This window comes from Crocodylus porosus, unplaced genomic scaffold, assembly GCF_001723895.1.
Source record: "Crocodylus porosus isolate Cpor-Errol unplaced genomic scaffold, CroPor_comp1, whole genome shotgun sequence".
NCBI classification, from domain to species: Eukaryota; Metazoa; Chordata; order Crocodylia; family Crocodylidae; genus Crocodylus; species Crocodylus porosus.
This window is the reverse complement of record NW_017728906.1, coordinates 177621989-177634001: the sequence shown is the minus strand read 5'-3', so window position 1 is coordinate 177634001 and position 12013 is coordinate 177621989. Positions and strand designations below refer to the sequence as shown.

Sequence of the window (12013 nt, the reverse complement as noted above, 5' to 3'; positions counted from 1 at the left end):
AATCATTTGATAGATTTGAAAAAGTTGGGTGCATTAAAGTTTCCCTTTCATTTCAGTAAGCAATAACATCATAGGCATAAAGCTAATCCTTCCTGTTTATACAGCTGCCGTGTGTGAGCTTTCCCCTGCCCTCCGCTCCCTGCATCTAGACGGCTGGCCAGAAACTCCGGTTAATGGAGTATTCTGGTTGGTTAAGTACCAGTGAGCAGAGATTTTACTGTACCTAAATAATTACTGCACAAGACTGTATTTTAATACAAACTTTGTATGTCTGAGGGTTAATACAAGATAATATTGCTGAGATAAAATCTGGAAGTATTAGAGCAATAGCTATATTTTTAGCATCATTAATATTTTATCACCTTGAGTGTAGAAATCAGCCTGGTAGTTTCTACATCCTTTAGATTTAAATAAATTGTTTCACTCCTTAATATTAACTTTTTGATGCAGAGTTATATCTTGTCACAAAGGAACATTAGTATAGGAGTGGGCTGTCAAATTCTTATGCTAAGTCTTTGTCCCCACCAACAATGTCATGTTCAAATCCCACATCAAGGTTTCAGCTGAAGGAAATGCCATTTTCAAGAGGAGCTACCTTCTGCTGGTCTTCAGTGGCTGTTTGGATACTAGCTAGAGATCTCACTGAAGTAATACCTTTGTGCAAGTTATGCCTGAGGCCCAACGCTACTCATGTGACTAGACTCCCTTTCACACTCTTCTTTGGGAGCAGTGCCAGGGAGTGGTGCTGCTTCCCCCTCATGTCTACTTCTGGTCCCCAGCACTGCTTACCCTTTGCATCTTCCCTCCCCCACAAGTTCCAGTGCTGCTTTCCCCTTCCCCCCCACCACATCTCCCCCTAAGCCCCAGTGCTGCTTACTCCTGTGCTCGGGCATGGGGCATCACCCCAAGCCAGCACCACTGAATGAGGTTGTTATCCTAAGTAGTGCACAGCTGTGAGCTCCCCTCTGTTCCTGGACAGCTTCCTCCTCCCCCCACCTCCCTGAAGTCCAGGCCTGATTCCTGAGCACCTGCCAGCCCAGGGCTGGCACCTGGGGAGGACCTTGGAGATCTCCCTGGCTACTGCAGGGTGTGAGAAAAGGGCAGGAGGGCAGGATCAAACTGATTCCATTCAGGACAGATTTGCTTCCAAAAGGGGTGCATGTGTAGATATGCACCTGGGAGAACTTTAATGAGCCTGAATTTCCTTCACAGAAAGTTCAGGCACATTAATTGTACAAATAGACACACCCTATCTGACTAAACATCTACTTCTCAATTGCATTTCTTCAATGCGTACATTTGCTTTACTTGTCCGGAGGGAAGGAGTGGAATATTGGGAGGGATAAGGAATCATGGCAGGGCAATGGAAATGAAGCCAGATGTTAATGTGGGGAAATCAAGAGGTATGTGTGGTCTGCCATAGTCCCAGCCATCTGGCTGAGTTTTTCATATGTGATAGTTAACTTCATATCTGTTAGTTATGTGAAATAGCCATGTGAAATGCAGTGAAAATGTCCATGATGAGTCACTGTCCAGTACCTTATGAATGCTACTCTTCTTAGAAACCAGGATATATACTGCTTTGTTCTATCTGTCAGAGCAAAATTTTGATTGACTGCTGCCAACACAGGGAGTTGGTTCTGACATGTGCAGACAGCCTAGGCTAGTGGAAAATTCTAGACCTTGGTCAGCATATGCCCCCTGCTCGACCCCTAGGCCTGTCAGTCAGACCTGACCTAGTTTTCACATGGCACATGCTCAGTCACATGAAAAGCTTGATTAGACACATGCTCAGTCTGTGGACTGCATGAGGTAATTTGACCAGAAATTTCCATGAAGAGAGCGATTTGATTAGCCACTAAATTTATTTAAAAGGCTTGTGAGCCCCCGCCCAGGGGGGAGACCTGCTCAACTGGCGAACAGAGGCTGACTTGTCAGGGACTGTCTCGCTAGGAGAGATTGGAGCTGAGAGCAGAGGCTGTTCTTACAGGGACTGCTCCTCAGCAAGGCCTTCTGGCCTATTGGTCTCCTCCTCGCTGCAGTTTTGCGGAGCGTTTCAACTCGTCTTCGTATCGATTGATTCCTTTGGTTATCGAACTGATTTTGCACTGTCTACTGATCTTGACACCAATCATCCTGACCTGATACCGACCACTGGCTACGAACTTACCTCGGCATCTCGGCATCCGACCTTGGCATTGTTCTTCAACCATCCGTTTGTCCACTTTGGACTGGCGTCACGTCATGTACTTTGTTTCATCGTGTTACAGTTTGTCGTTTGTTATCCCATTAATGAGCTGTTGACCAGCCCCGGGACTAATGAGTGGGCAGCTGCACCTGCCCTTCAGGGTAGAACGCAAGGGCTCACTCGGGAGCCCCGTGGGCCAGCAGACCCCCTTTTGTTGTTCGTTTACTGTAACTGAAGCAAGCTTCGTTGCCTATGCTTCCAAGCGTAAGTAATAAATCATCTTGTTTTGAAACCACACGAGTCTCGTACCACTCAGAGCTCCTCGCCGCTAATCCCACCTGTTTCTTATCCAATCCACCCTCGGCCCACCGTGACCTTGGGGCCTGTATTCCCCAACACCATCATACCATCATTGGATCTTTCAAGCATCCAAGACCCTGGATAAAGAAAAGATGCACTGTTCATATACTATTCCAGACAGGTATTTATCTAGACCCTTATTGAAAGCTCCAATAGAGGAGATTCCACAACTACCCTGGGCAACTTGTTCCATTATCCTACTATTCTGAAAATAAAGAAGTTTTTCAGAACTGATCTAAATCTACTTCACTGAAGTTTAAACCAGTTGCCTCCTGTTTTCTGTGAGAGAAAAGAGAACAATTAGTTTTGCCTTTACCTTTTCAATATTTGAAAATTGCTATCATGGTACCCCTTAATCACCTTTTTTCTAAACTTCTCTAAGCCTCTCTTCATACAGTTTATATTCCCACACATTTATCATCTTTATCACTCATCTTTGGATAGTCTCCAGCTTTTCTACAGCCTTCTCAAATTGTGCTGCTCAGAACTGGAGATAATGTTCCAGGTGAGGATTAGCCAGCCTAGTAGAATGGAATTGTTGCATCCTACACCCTATGTATGATATTATGCAGGCAACTATACAAGATGTTTACTGTGCAGCTGACAAATTAACTGTGCAGTAAACTTCTCAGTGTCTACATATGCACCCCTGTTAAGATACATGAAACTAATATGTTCTGCTGCAAGGCCATATTTGTAAATACAAGTACTACCCCATAACAGAGTTTTCTTGGGTGCAGCAGTGTATGTGTAGATGCTGACAGGAGCATGACAGGTATATGTGTAGATGCTGACAGGTGTATGTGTAGGGCTGGCTGGAGCACAAGGGTACTTCAGTGCAGGTGCTGTATGCTGGCTAGCTTTGCACTGAAACACCCTCTTACCTTAGCCAGCCCCTCTGCTGCACATTGAGCCCAGTTATAGCAGCCCTGAGCTGGCAGGCTGACCCCCAAGGCTTTCTGCCAGCCCGAGCTTCTGTGACCTGGTTCAATGTGCTGCAGTCTAGGCACACATGTAAACAGTGCCTGGAAGCTTCCTGGGAGCAATGAATTGCAGAGCAATAGGCTCCACCGTTCATTACTGTGCATTAATGGCATGCGTAGATGCACCCTTTTTTCTGGCAATGATATCATATTGACTCATGCTGAATCTGTGATCCATTCAAGCTCCCAGAGCCTTCCTGTAATGCTACTCATGAATTCTCTCCTATTCTATGTTTTGGTTTGTTTTTTCTTCCCTAGATGCAAAACCTTGCATTTTTGTTTGCTAAATGTCATTCTGGTGGCTATTGCTCTGTTCTCTAATTGACCAAGTTCCTTTTGAATTCTAATCCTACCCTGGACAGTCTTCACAATCCCCTTCCATTTTGTGTCATCTGCAAAGCTGGTTAAGAAGCTCTCTATTCTTGTGTCCAAATCATTAATAAAATTGTTAAACCATATTGGACCCAAAACAGAACCCTGTGAAAACCTACTTCAAACATCCTGTCAGTTTGATATTGATTCATTTACTGTTACTCCTTGCTTGCAGTTATTTAACCAAGTACATATCCACCTAACCTTCATTCCATCTACCGTAGTTCATATTTCTCCTGTATATTTATAAGAATGTCATGTGGGACTGTATCAAAAGTCTTACCAAAGTCTAAGTATGTTATGTATGACCACTGCATTCCCTTTTTCCACTAAAGTAGTTGCACTGTCAAAGAAGAAAATCAAGTGGTTTGGCACGATTTGTTTTAAATAAATCTACATGGTGGATGTTTATAAATTAACTGTTTTACAGTTTGCTCCACTAACTTCCTAGCTATTGAAGTCAGGATGATTACTCTCCAGTTCCTTAGGTCTTCCTTTCTTCCCTTTTGGATGCATGCTGTTTTAGCTCATCTCCAGTATTCTGGGACCTCACCTGTCCTGAATGATTTTGGAGTACTGTTGCTAATAGTGTGAATTTTTTGCAATTCAGAGGGCATCTAAGTTACACTCAGGTATCATTCCAACCACTTATTTGATATATTATTGCTATTATTATTGTTGTTTTTTCCTTTCATATGTCACAAGACAGTGCAAAGAAATGGAAATATTAGGTAGAATGTTTTACACCTTCCTTCAGAATGTTTTTCTCACTACTAGATGTCTTTCTGTACAGTTTCTCACATGGTTCATATCCGAACCAAGTTTCAAAGTGTATGCTGGATAACACAGAGTTAAGTAATGACATGCACAGTGGAAAATCTCCAGAGGGCGAATAAGCATGCCCAGCACGTGCCCCCTGTGCAACCTCTGGCTTGTCAATCATAGCTCAGCCATGAGGTAACTTGATTTGTTACCATGCACGTGCCTAGTTCTGCCTGAAGAATGAGATAATCTGACCAGAAAATTCCACGAAGGGAATCACCTGATTGGCTACCTAAAACCATATTTAAGACTTGCAAGTATCCGCCCACGGCAGAGACCAGACCCGACCTGAGAGCAGAGACTGCAGCTGCAGAGACTGCTCCTCAGGAAAGCCTTTTAGGCCAAAGCCCTGGTCCGTTTCCTAGAGCTCCGCTGGTCTCCATGTGCTGTGGCTTTACAGCCTACCTTCGCCTAACCGACTTTCATCTTCATGTTGATCGACCGTTACCGAACCTTGTTCCAACATCGACTACGTATCCAGCTTTATCCTCAACATTGTTGTTACCGACCCGACTTCGCCTACACTTTCTCTTCATTCTTCTTGTCGACTGTTCATCGTTCATCATCGGTTCATCTATTCTTCACGGACTGAAAGTGCATACAGTTTTCTTTGTATGAGCTGTTGACCAGTCCTGGGACTATTGAGTCGGGCAGCTGCACCTAGCCTCCGGGCTAGAAAGCAAGGGCTCGGCTCAGGAACCCCGTGGACCAGCAGACCCCCCTTTAGTTATTCACGTTTACTATAACTGAACAAGCAAGCTCTTCTGCCTACGCTACAACATCATCAGTGGCGTAAGTAAATAAAATCTATTCTGTTTGAAACCGCACATGTCCCGAACTGCTCAGACTCCTCGCCGCTAATCCCACCTGTTCGTTCCAAACCTCGGCCCACCGTGACCTTGGGGCCCGTCCCTGACAGTTCAGTTTTATGTAGTTTCCTAATCTCTCACTTATCACAATGATATTTGAGTACTTGCAATGTCTTCTCAGATATTGTTATTCAACCAGCAGCCAGGCCATGTATCTTGACTTCAGCGCATCCTTCATCTTAGCTGTCTCAAATACCATTGACACTATCGATTTTTTTTCTCTAAAGTTTACATTTTTCTTTTTCTTTGTAGGTGGTCTGTAAAGCCTGTCTTTCACTAGTTTGTTCTTCTTTGTGATTGCAGGAAGACTCTTTAGATTCTTTTTCAGAATCTAACAGAGAGAAAGTTTTCATATCCCTGTTTTATACTTCAAAAGAAAGAGAGAAAGAAAGAAAACGAGAGTAGCTTCTTTAATCATAATGTAAGATCATAATCCACAGTGATTTTTCCTTGTACTTATGCAATGCATGTAATATCTCCATGGTTAATGCAGGTTATATTTCACTGTCTTTATGTGCCATTTGTCTCTGCTTCTAAAAGGCAAGGCCCATCATCATCAGGTAGCCAAGGTCATCCTGTATTGCGCAACAAATAATTCCAACATCAAATCCCCTGAACACAATAGATTGCTTACCATTTATGCATGTCTATTACAAGCCTGTATCAGCGGTTCTGGTATGATGGTCTAAATATACTCCTATTTTAATTCTCCTGATATGTATAAAACTATATACACAAGGAACTGGAGCAATGCATATAGAATCAAGAAATAGTATAATGCTGTATTTATATAGTACTTAAAATTCTGTCTCTCAACGAACTGCCTAACTGTTCATGTTTGACGTTTTTTGGGAGATTAATTCCTATTTTTCTGACTTCACTGTTTGCTTTTTTTTTTTTTTAACAGTAGATTCCTGAAAAAGCTGCTTGAGTCCTGTATTTGTTTAGATAAATTCAATATTCAAAACATTGCAATGGTGGGAGAAAATAATTCTTACAAATTATGGATGAATTTTGAAAAACAGGCATTTATCATTACCTGTCAGAACCATCCCTCTGTTTTACAGACCATATTGAGCTCAGTTGAATATTCACTCTAAAATTACACCCACCTAAATCACATCACCCTCCAAATGCTCTCTCTTCAGAGCCTGTGCCGTTCCAGAAATTTGGGATGGGAAAATAGTGCACTTACTTGCTATTTAAACCCCAAATTTGGAGACTATATTTCCACCGACAAAAAGGTGTGTGTGTCTATCAATTTCATTACTGAAAGGAACATATACACCATCAAGCCTCAGTGGGGAAAAATCAGAGGGCCTTTTTACTGTGAGGTCAGCAGTATGTCCTCGAGTTCCACAACAAAGACTGCCTGTGCCTTGTCTCCATTAAAAGTTAACAGTGAGAGAGCATGAAGTAACTATTAGGGCTGTGTGAAATGGAAGTGTTCTGTTTTGACCAGCATTTTGACATTTTGACAGAACAGTGTTTTGTTTTGACTTTTGCTTCAAGTTGAAACAGCTGTTCCATTTCCTTCTGTCAAAATGTTTTGCCATTTCGACCCTGTTTCGACGTTTCACCCATAGGATATAATAGGGAAGGTCAAAACAGGTCAAACCTTTGTCACTTCTGGCTAGATTTGGATAAAACATACAGTAGCCACTTCTGAGGGCATAATGTGTACCAAGTTTCAAGAAGATCGGTACAGGGGTTTTGGAGAAACTGCACCCCAAAGTCTTGAGAGAGAGACTTGTGTTACGTGTAAGTGTTAAGACACAGTGAGGTCAAAGCTACAGGCATGCTAATGCCCGTGGAGGCCACAAAGTCTGCCAGGTTTCAAAGAGATAGGTGCAGGGTTTGGGGAAACTGCACCCCAAGCTGTGGACAAGCAACACTCATGACATGGGTGACACTGTTTGTGTTAAGGTGCAGCCGGGTGAAAGCTGCAGGCCTGCTAGCCCCTGCTGAGGCCACAAAGCCTGACAGCTATCAATGAGATAGGTGCAGGGAGGTTCTGGATTTGGGGGCCCTGCACGTCTGGCCACAAGCAGGCAAAACTTGTGTCATGGGTGCTTGTGCAACTGTGTCTGTCTTGGGGCAGAGGGGTGGGGAACCACTGAAGGCCTGGCTGCTGGGCCCTGCTGTGGCCACAAAGCCTGCCAGCTGTCAAGGAGACAGGTGCAGGGGGGCTCTGGGGCCCTGCACCCCTAGCTGCTCACAGGTAAAACTCGTGTCATGGGTGCTTGTGCAACTGCTACCTCTCATCAGGCAACATGACAGAAGATCTCCCATCACTTGTCACCAAGACCTGAGGGTAATAATTGACCACAGTATGAACATGAGCCAGCAGGGCCAACAATATGCTGGCATGCATCAATTGATGCATCTCCAGCAAAACTGTTGCAAAGAAGTGATTCTCCTGCTCTACTCAGCTCTACTTGGCACCAGTGAGATCGCAGCTGGAGTACTGCGTCCAGTTCTGGGCTCTGCACCTTAATAAGGACATGGTAAAGCTTGAGAGAGTCCAGAGAAGGCCCACTTGTATGATCAGAGACTTGCATGGCAAGCCATATGAGAAAGGCTAAGGGACCTGGGACTCTTCAGCCTGAAAAAAAGAAGGTTGAGAGGGGACTTGGGAGCAGCTTACCCTACATCAGAAGTGTACATCTAGGGCTCGGTGAACAATTGTTTCCCAGAGCACCTTTGGGGAAAACTAAGAGTAATTGTCAGAAAACAAACTCCTGAAAGATAGTTTCAGGCTTGTTTCAGGTTCAACATTAGGAAAAACTACTTCACAACTAGGGTGTCCAGACTGTGACCATTACCAAAAGTCTAATTTGTCTAAATGTGACCATTTGCCAATGAAGATACAGTTTCAGAGGTCCTAGTTCTGATAAACCTCCTTTTGTCATTCTCTGGGAACTTTATGATATAATTGAATCTGTACACTCTACAGTCTTTTATTCTCATCTCACCTCTCTGCACCCAATAGGGAAGTACTATTAGCCACATTTTGTAGATATGGATGTGACACAAAATGTTTCTTGAAATTATCTGGCAAGTCTTGAGTATAACCCTAACTCATATCCAGTTAACTAGGACTCCAGTGGGTCATGTATTTATAAAAGGTCACTAGGGTGCCCCTTTTCCTTCCCTGACATGGGTTTCATGGAGGAGTGGCATAAAAGGATCTTCAGATCTTTAGTAACAACCCCCAAATATAGAAATGAATTGTATTTACATACCTACAGATTATGGACGTACTCAAATATTACATGGAAGTACCAAATCTTTGTATAAGGTACTCATGTGGCCCCAAATACCATAGTATCTGATGGTTTCACATCCTCTACTGCAGGGGTTTTCCAACTTTTTTAGTTTAAGTACCCTCGGTGGCCAGATGCCAAGTGGGGAGCAGGGTGGGGAGTAGTGACTGCTGGGCAGGGAGGCAGGGACGGTGAATGGGAGGTGGGGGATGGAGTGCCCTTGCATCTCAGCAGCAGGCCTGGGTTGGGGTGGGGAAGCTCACTGGGCTGGGTTGTGGTGGCAGTGGGTGTTGCATACGAGCTTCCCTGTCCTGCAGAGGGGTGCCACTGCCTCCACCCTAGCCTGGTGAGCTTCTGCTACTTTAAGGTCCATCATACCCTGTTTCATTAACCCTAAGTCGACTACAAAGCATATTGCTAGCATGACAACTTGAACACCAGTAATTTAAGCTATTCTTATTCAGACTGAAAACAGAAACAACACCATGTGACCTAACCATTCAATCCAAATTAGTCAACACAGCTGGATTTTGGGTATCAAATAAACCCATCTGCTCCTGTACAGTTCTGGAGGCCAAAAATCATTTGGAGTAATTTCAGTTATTTGAATAATTTCAAATAATGAGCACATTTGTAAAAATTCAACAGTTCATGGACAAGCTGTGAACACAAAGGAGTCCAAATCCATCAGATTAATCATTTGTTAAGAATTGTTCATTCAGCTTTACAGTGTAGCTTCTTCTTAAATTCTAGAGTCTTAACTGTGTGAAAGAAATATTTAGAAAAAACATATTAAAAATGTTGATTCACATTAAGAACTAGTTGCATGACAATTAGTATATTTAGCTGATGAGAAGGGATGGAGTAAACTTAATCTTGATGTTTTTATTTTCTTCAAACAACAAAGATAAATTAACCAATTTTTGCAAGACAGCAAAATATTTTCTAGGCTTATACCTTTGTCTACAAAATAAGTCAGATTCTAAGGAGAAGAAAAAAAAATGTTAGGGAAAGATTTTGGCAATTCCTGCAAAATAATTTAACATTACTGAGCTAGCTGAGAGTGCTCATGTTATAAGCAGTAAAAACATGTTAACCTATTCTTAATTTGTTAACAGTGAATTTAGTAAGGACTTGTAAGAGTTCTTTTTAAGGATTTTGCAAATTCAGAGTTTCTTTTTTGCCTGTTCTTGATGGTCATAATTATATTACTTTTAAAGCCAAGCATCCTGGTCTTGATATGATACAGTGATACCATTTCTAGGGCAAAGTAGTTTTAGTGAAAGGATGCATTCAAGTAACATCAGAGATTATTTACCTCTATTTGGCATGCATCTCCTGGGTACTTAGAAGTTGAACACCCCATCTTATAAATTTTAAAATATCTTTGATTTAGTCCCACAGTTATGGATACAGAAAACATGAGAATATTTGGCACTGATATAACATCACTGATTATGAAGCTTAAGCCATGACTATGTGGAAGACTAATATGACCAGCCAAGGTTGCAGCGTGGCCACTGTTAATATCTGCTGCATGGTCTTCCAAGGTGACTCTTTGTTTACATTATTTGTCTTTTGCTATTACCCATCCTTTTAGGATATCAATTAGGCTTTATCATTCAAAATGTGGAAACTGTCTTTTTTCTTCTTCTTTGGCAATCCCTCAAGGTCAAGGATGATTGTTCCATGATCATCTTATCTGTGTGTCTGAAAATGGCTGATTAGTCTGATCTGGGATTGACACAATGTGTTGCAACTTGAGCATGTGTTTCTGTGTGGGGTGGTTGACTCCAAATTCCTGATTTGGCTCATGACATACTGTTTCTGGCTCTCCTGCTTTTCTATTTCCTGTTGTCATCCTAAGATTTCAAAGTACCAAGGTCCTTGCAGCAGGCTTCCTCCATTTGGGGTGGTCCTGGGTGATAGTCACCTATGAGTTGATGTTGATGTTGTTTCAAGTTGGCCTTGAGAGGGTCCTTGAAGCACCTTTTCTGCCCTCCTCTTTGGCACACCTACACATGCAAGCACGTGTGCTTGCAGCAGCTCAAATAGAAGCGGTGCAAATTTGACCTGGGGCTTTTTGCCTCAGCATGTGTGCTCAGACATGGACTTTGTTGAGGAGCAAATTGTGCCACTTTGGGCAAAATAACCCTGCCTGGCTCCTTCTGGACCTGCAGCCAGGGGTAGCTAGAGCCCGGGGCCAGCACCTGTGCTGTCGCCAGCAGTATAAAAAGCTGCCCTGTCTTGGCCCCATCTGTACAAAAAGCTGCCCTGGCAAGCAGCTCATGGCTAGTCACTCTCAGGACCTTTGGTGGGAGGAGCCTCTGGGAAGAAGTTGGCTATGCCCCTTCCTGTCCCAGGCTGTTGCTGCTGCTGCTGTGGCTGGTTGCTGCAAGTTTGGTCTCAGGAGCTTCTGGGGAAAAGATGGCCAGGCCCTTTCCTGCCTCTGGCTAATATTAGCTGCTGGCTTGGTCTAAGAGCTTGTGGAGTAAGTTGGCTGCACCTTCCTGCTTTGGGAGGGTGCTGCTGCTGCTCTTTGCTGCTCCCCTGCCTGACTAACCTGGTCTCTTTCTATGACCATGTAACAAAGAGCTTAGATGTTAAGGAGGAAGTCGATGTCATCTTCTTGGACTTCCAGAAGGCCTTCAACACAGTGTCCCACCCAATTCTGGTGGGCAAGCTGCAGGACTACGGCATTGACGATTGCACAGTCACATGAGTGGCAAACTGGCTCCAGGGGTGCACCCAGAGGGTGGTGGTGGACGGGTCAATGTTGACCTGGGAGGGTCAGGGCAGTGGAGTCCACCAGGGCTCGGTCCTTGGGCTGGTGCTGTTCAACATCTTCATTAGCGACCTGGATGAGAGTGTGGAGTGCACCCTGCTCAAGTTCACTGATGACACCAAGCTGTGGGGTAAAGTGAATACACCGGCAGGCAGAGACCACATCCGGGCAGACCTGGATAGGTTGGAGAAGAGGGAGGATCTGAACAGGATGCAGTTCAACAAGGACTGGTGCAGACTGCTGCACCTGGGGAGAGGGAACCAGCATTATGGTTATAGGTTAGCGGCTGACCGTCTCAGCAGCACAGAGGCAGAAAGGGATCTTGGAGTCAGGATTGACTCCAGGATGAATATGAGTCACCAATGCGA

At 43.8% G+C, this 12013-nt stretch overlaps 1 long non-coding RNA gene across 1 annotated transcript in view; it reads left to right on the top strand.

Annotated features, from left to right (window-relative positions):
* LOC109306723 overlaps positions 1–12013 on the top strand; it is a 25966-nt gene that overhangs the window by 2862 nt on the left and 11091 nt on the right. Inside the window, exon 2 of the long non-coding RNA XR_002100089.1 lies at positions 7443–7449. This is a non-coding gene — a long non-coding RNA (uncharacterized LOC109306723). The remainder of the gene's footprint in view (positions 1–7442; positions 7450–12013) is intronic.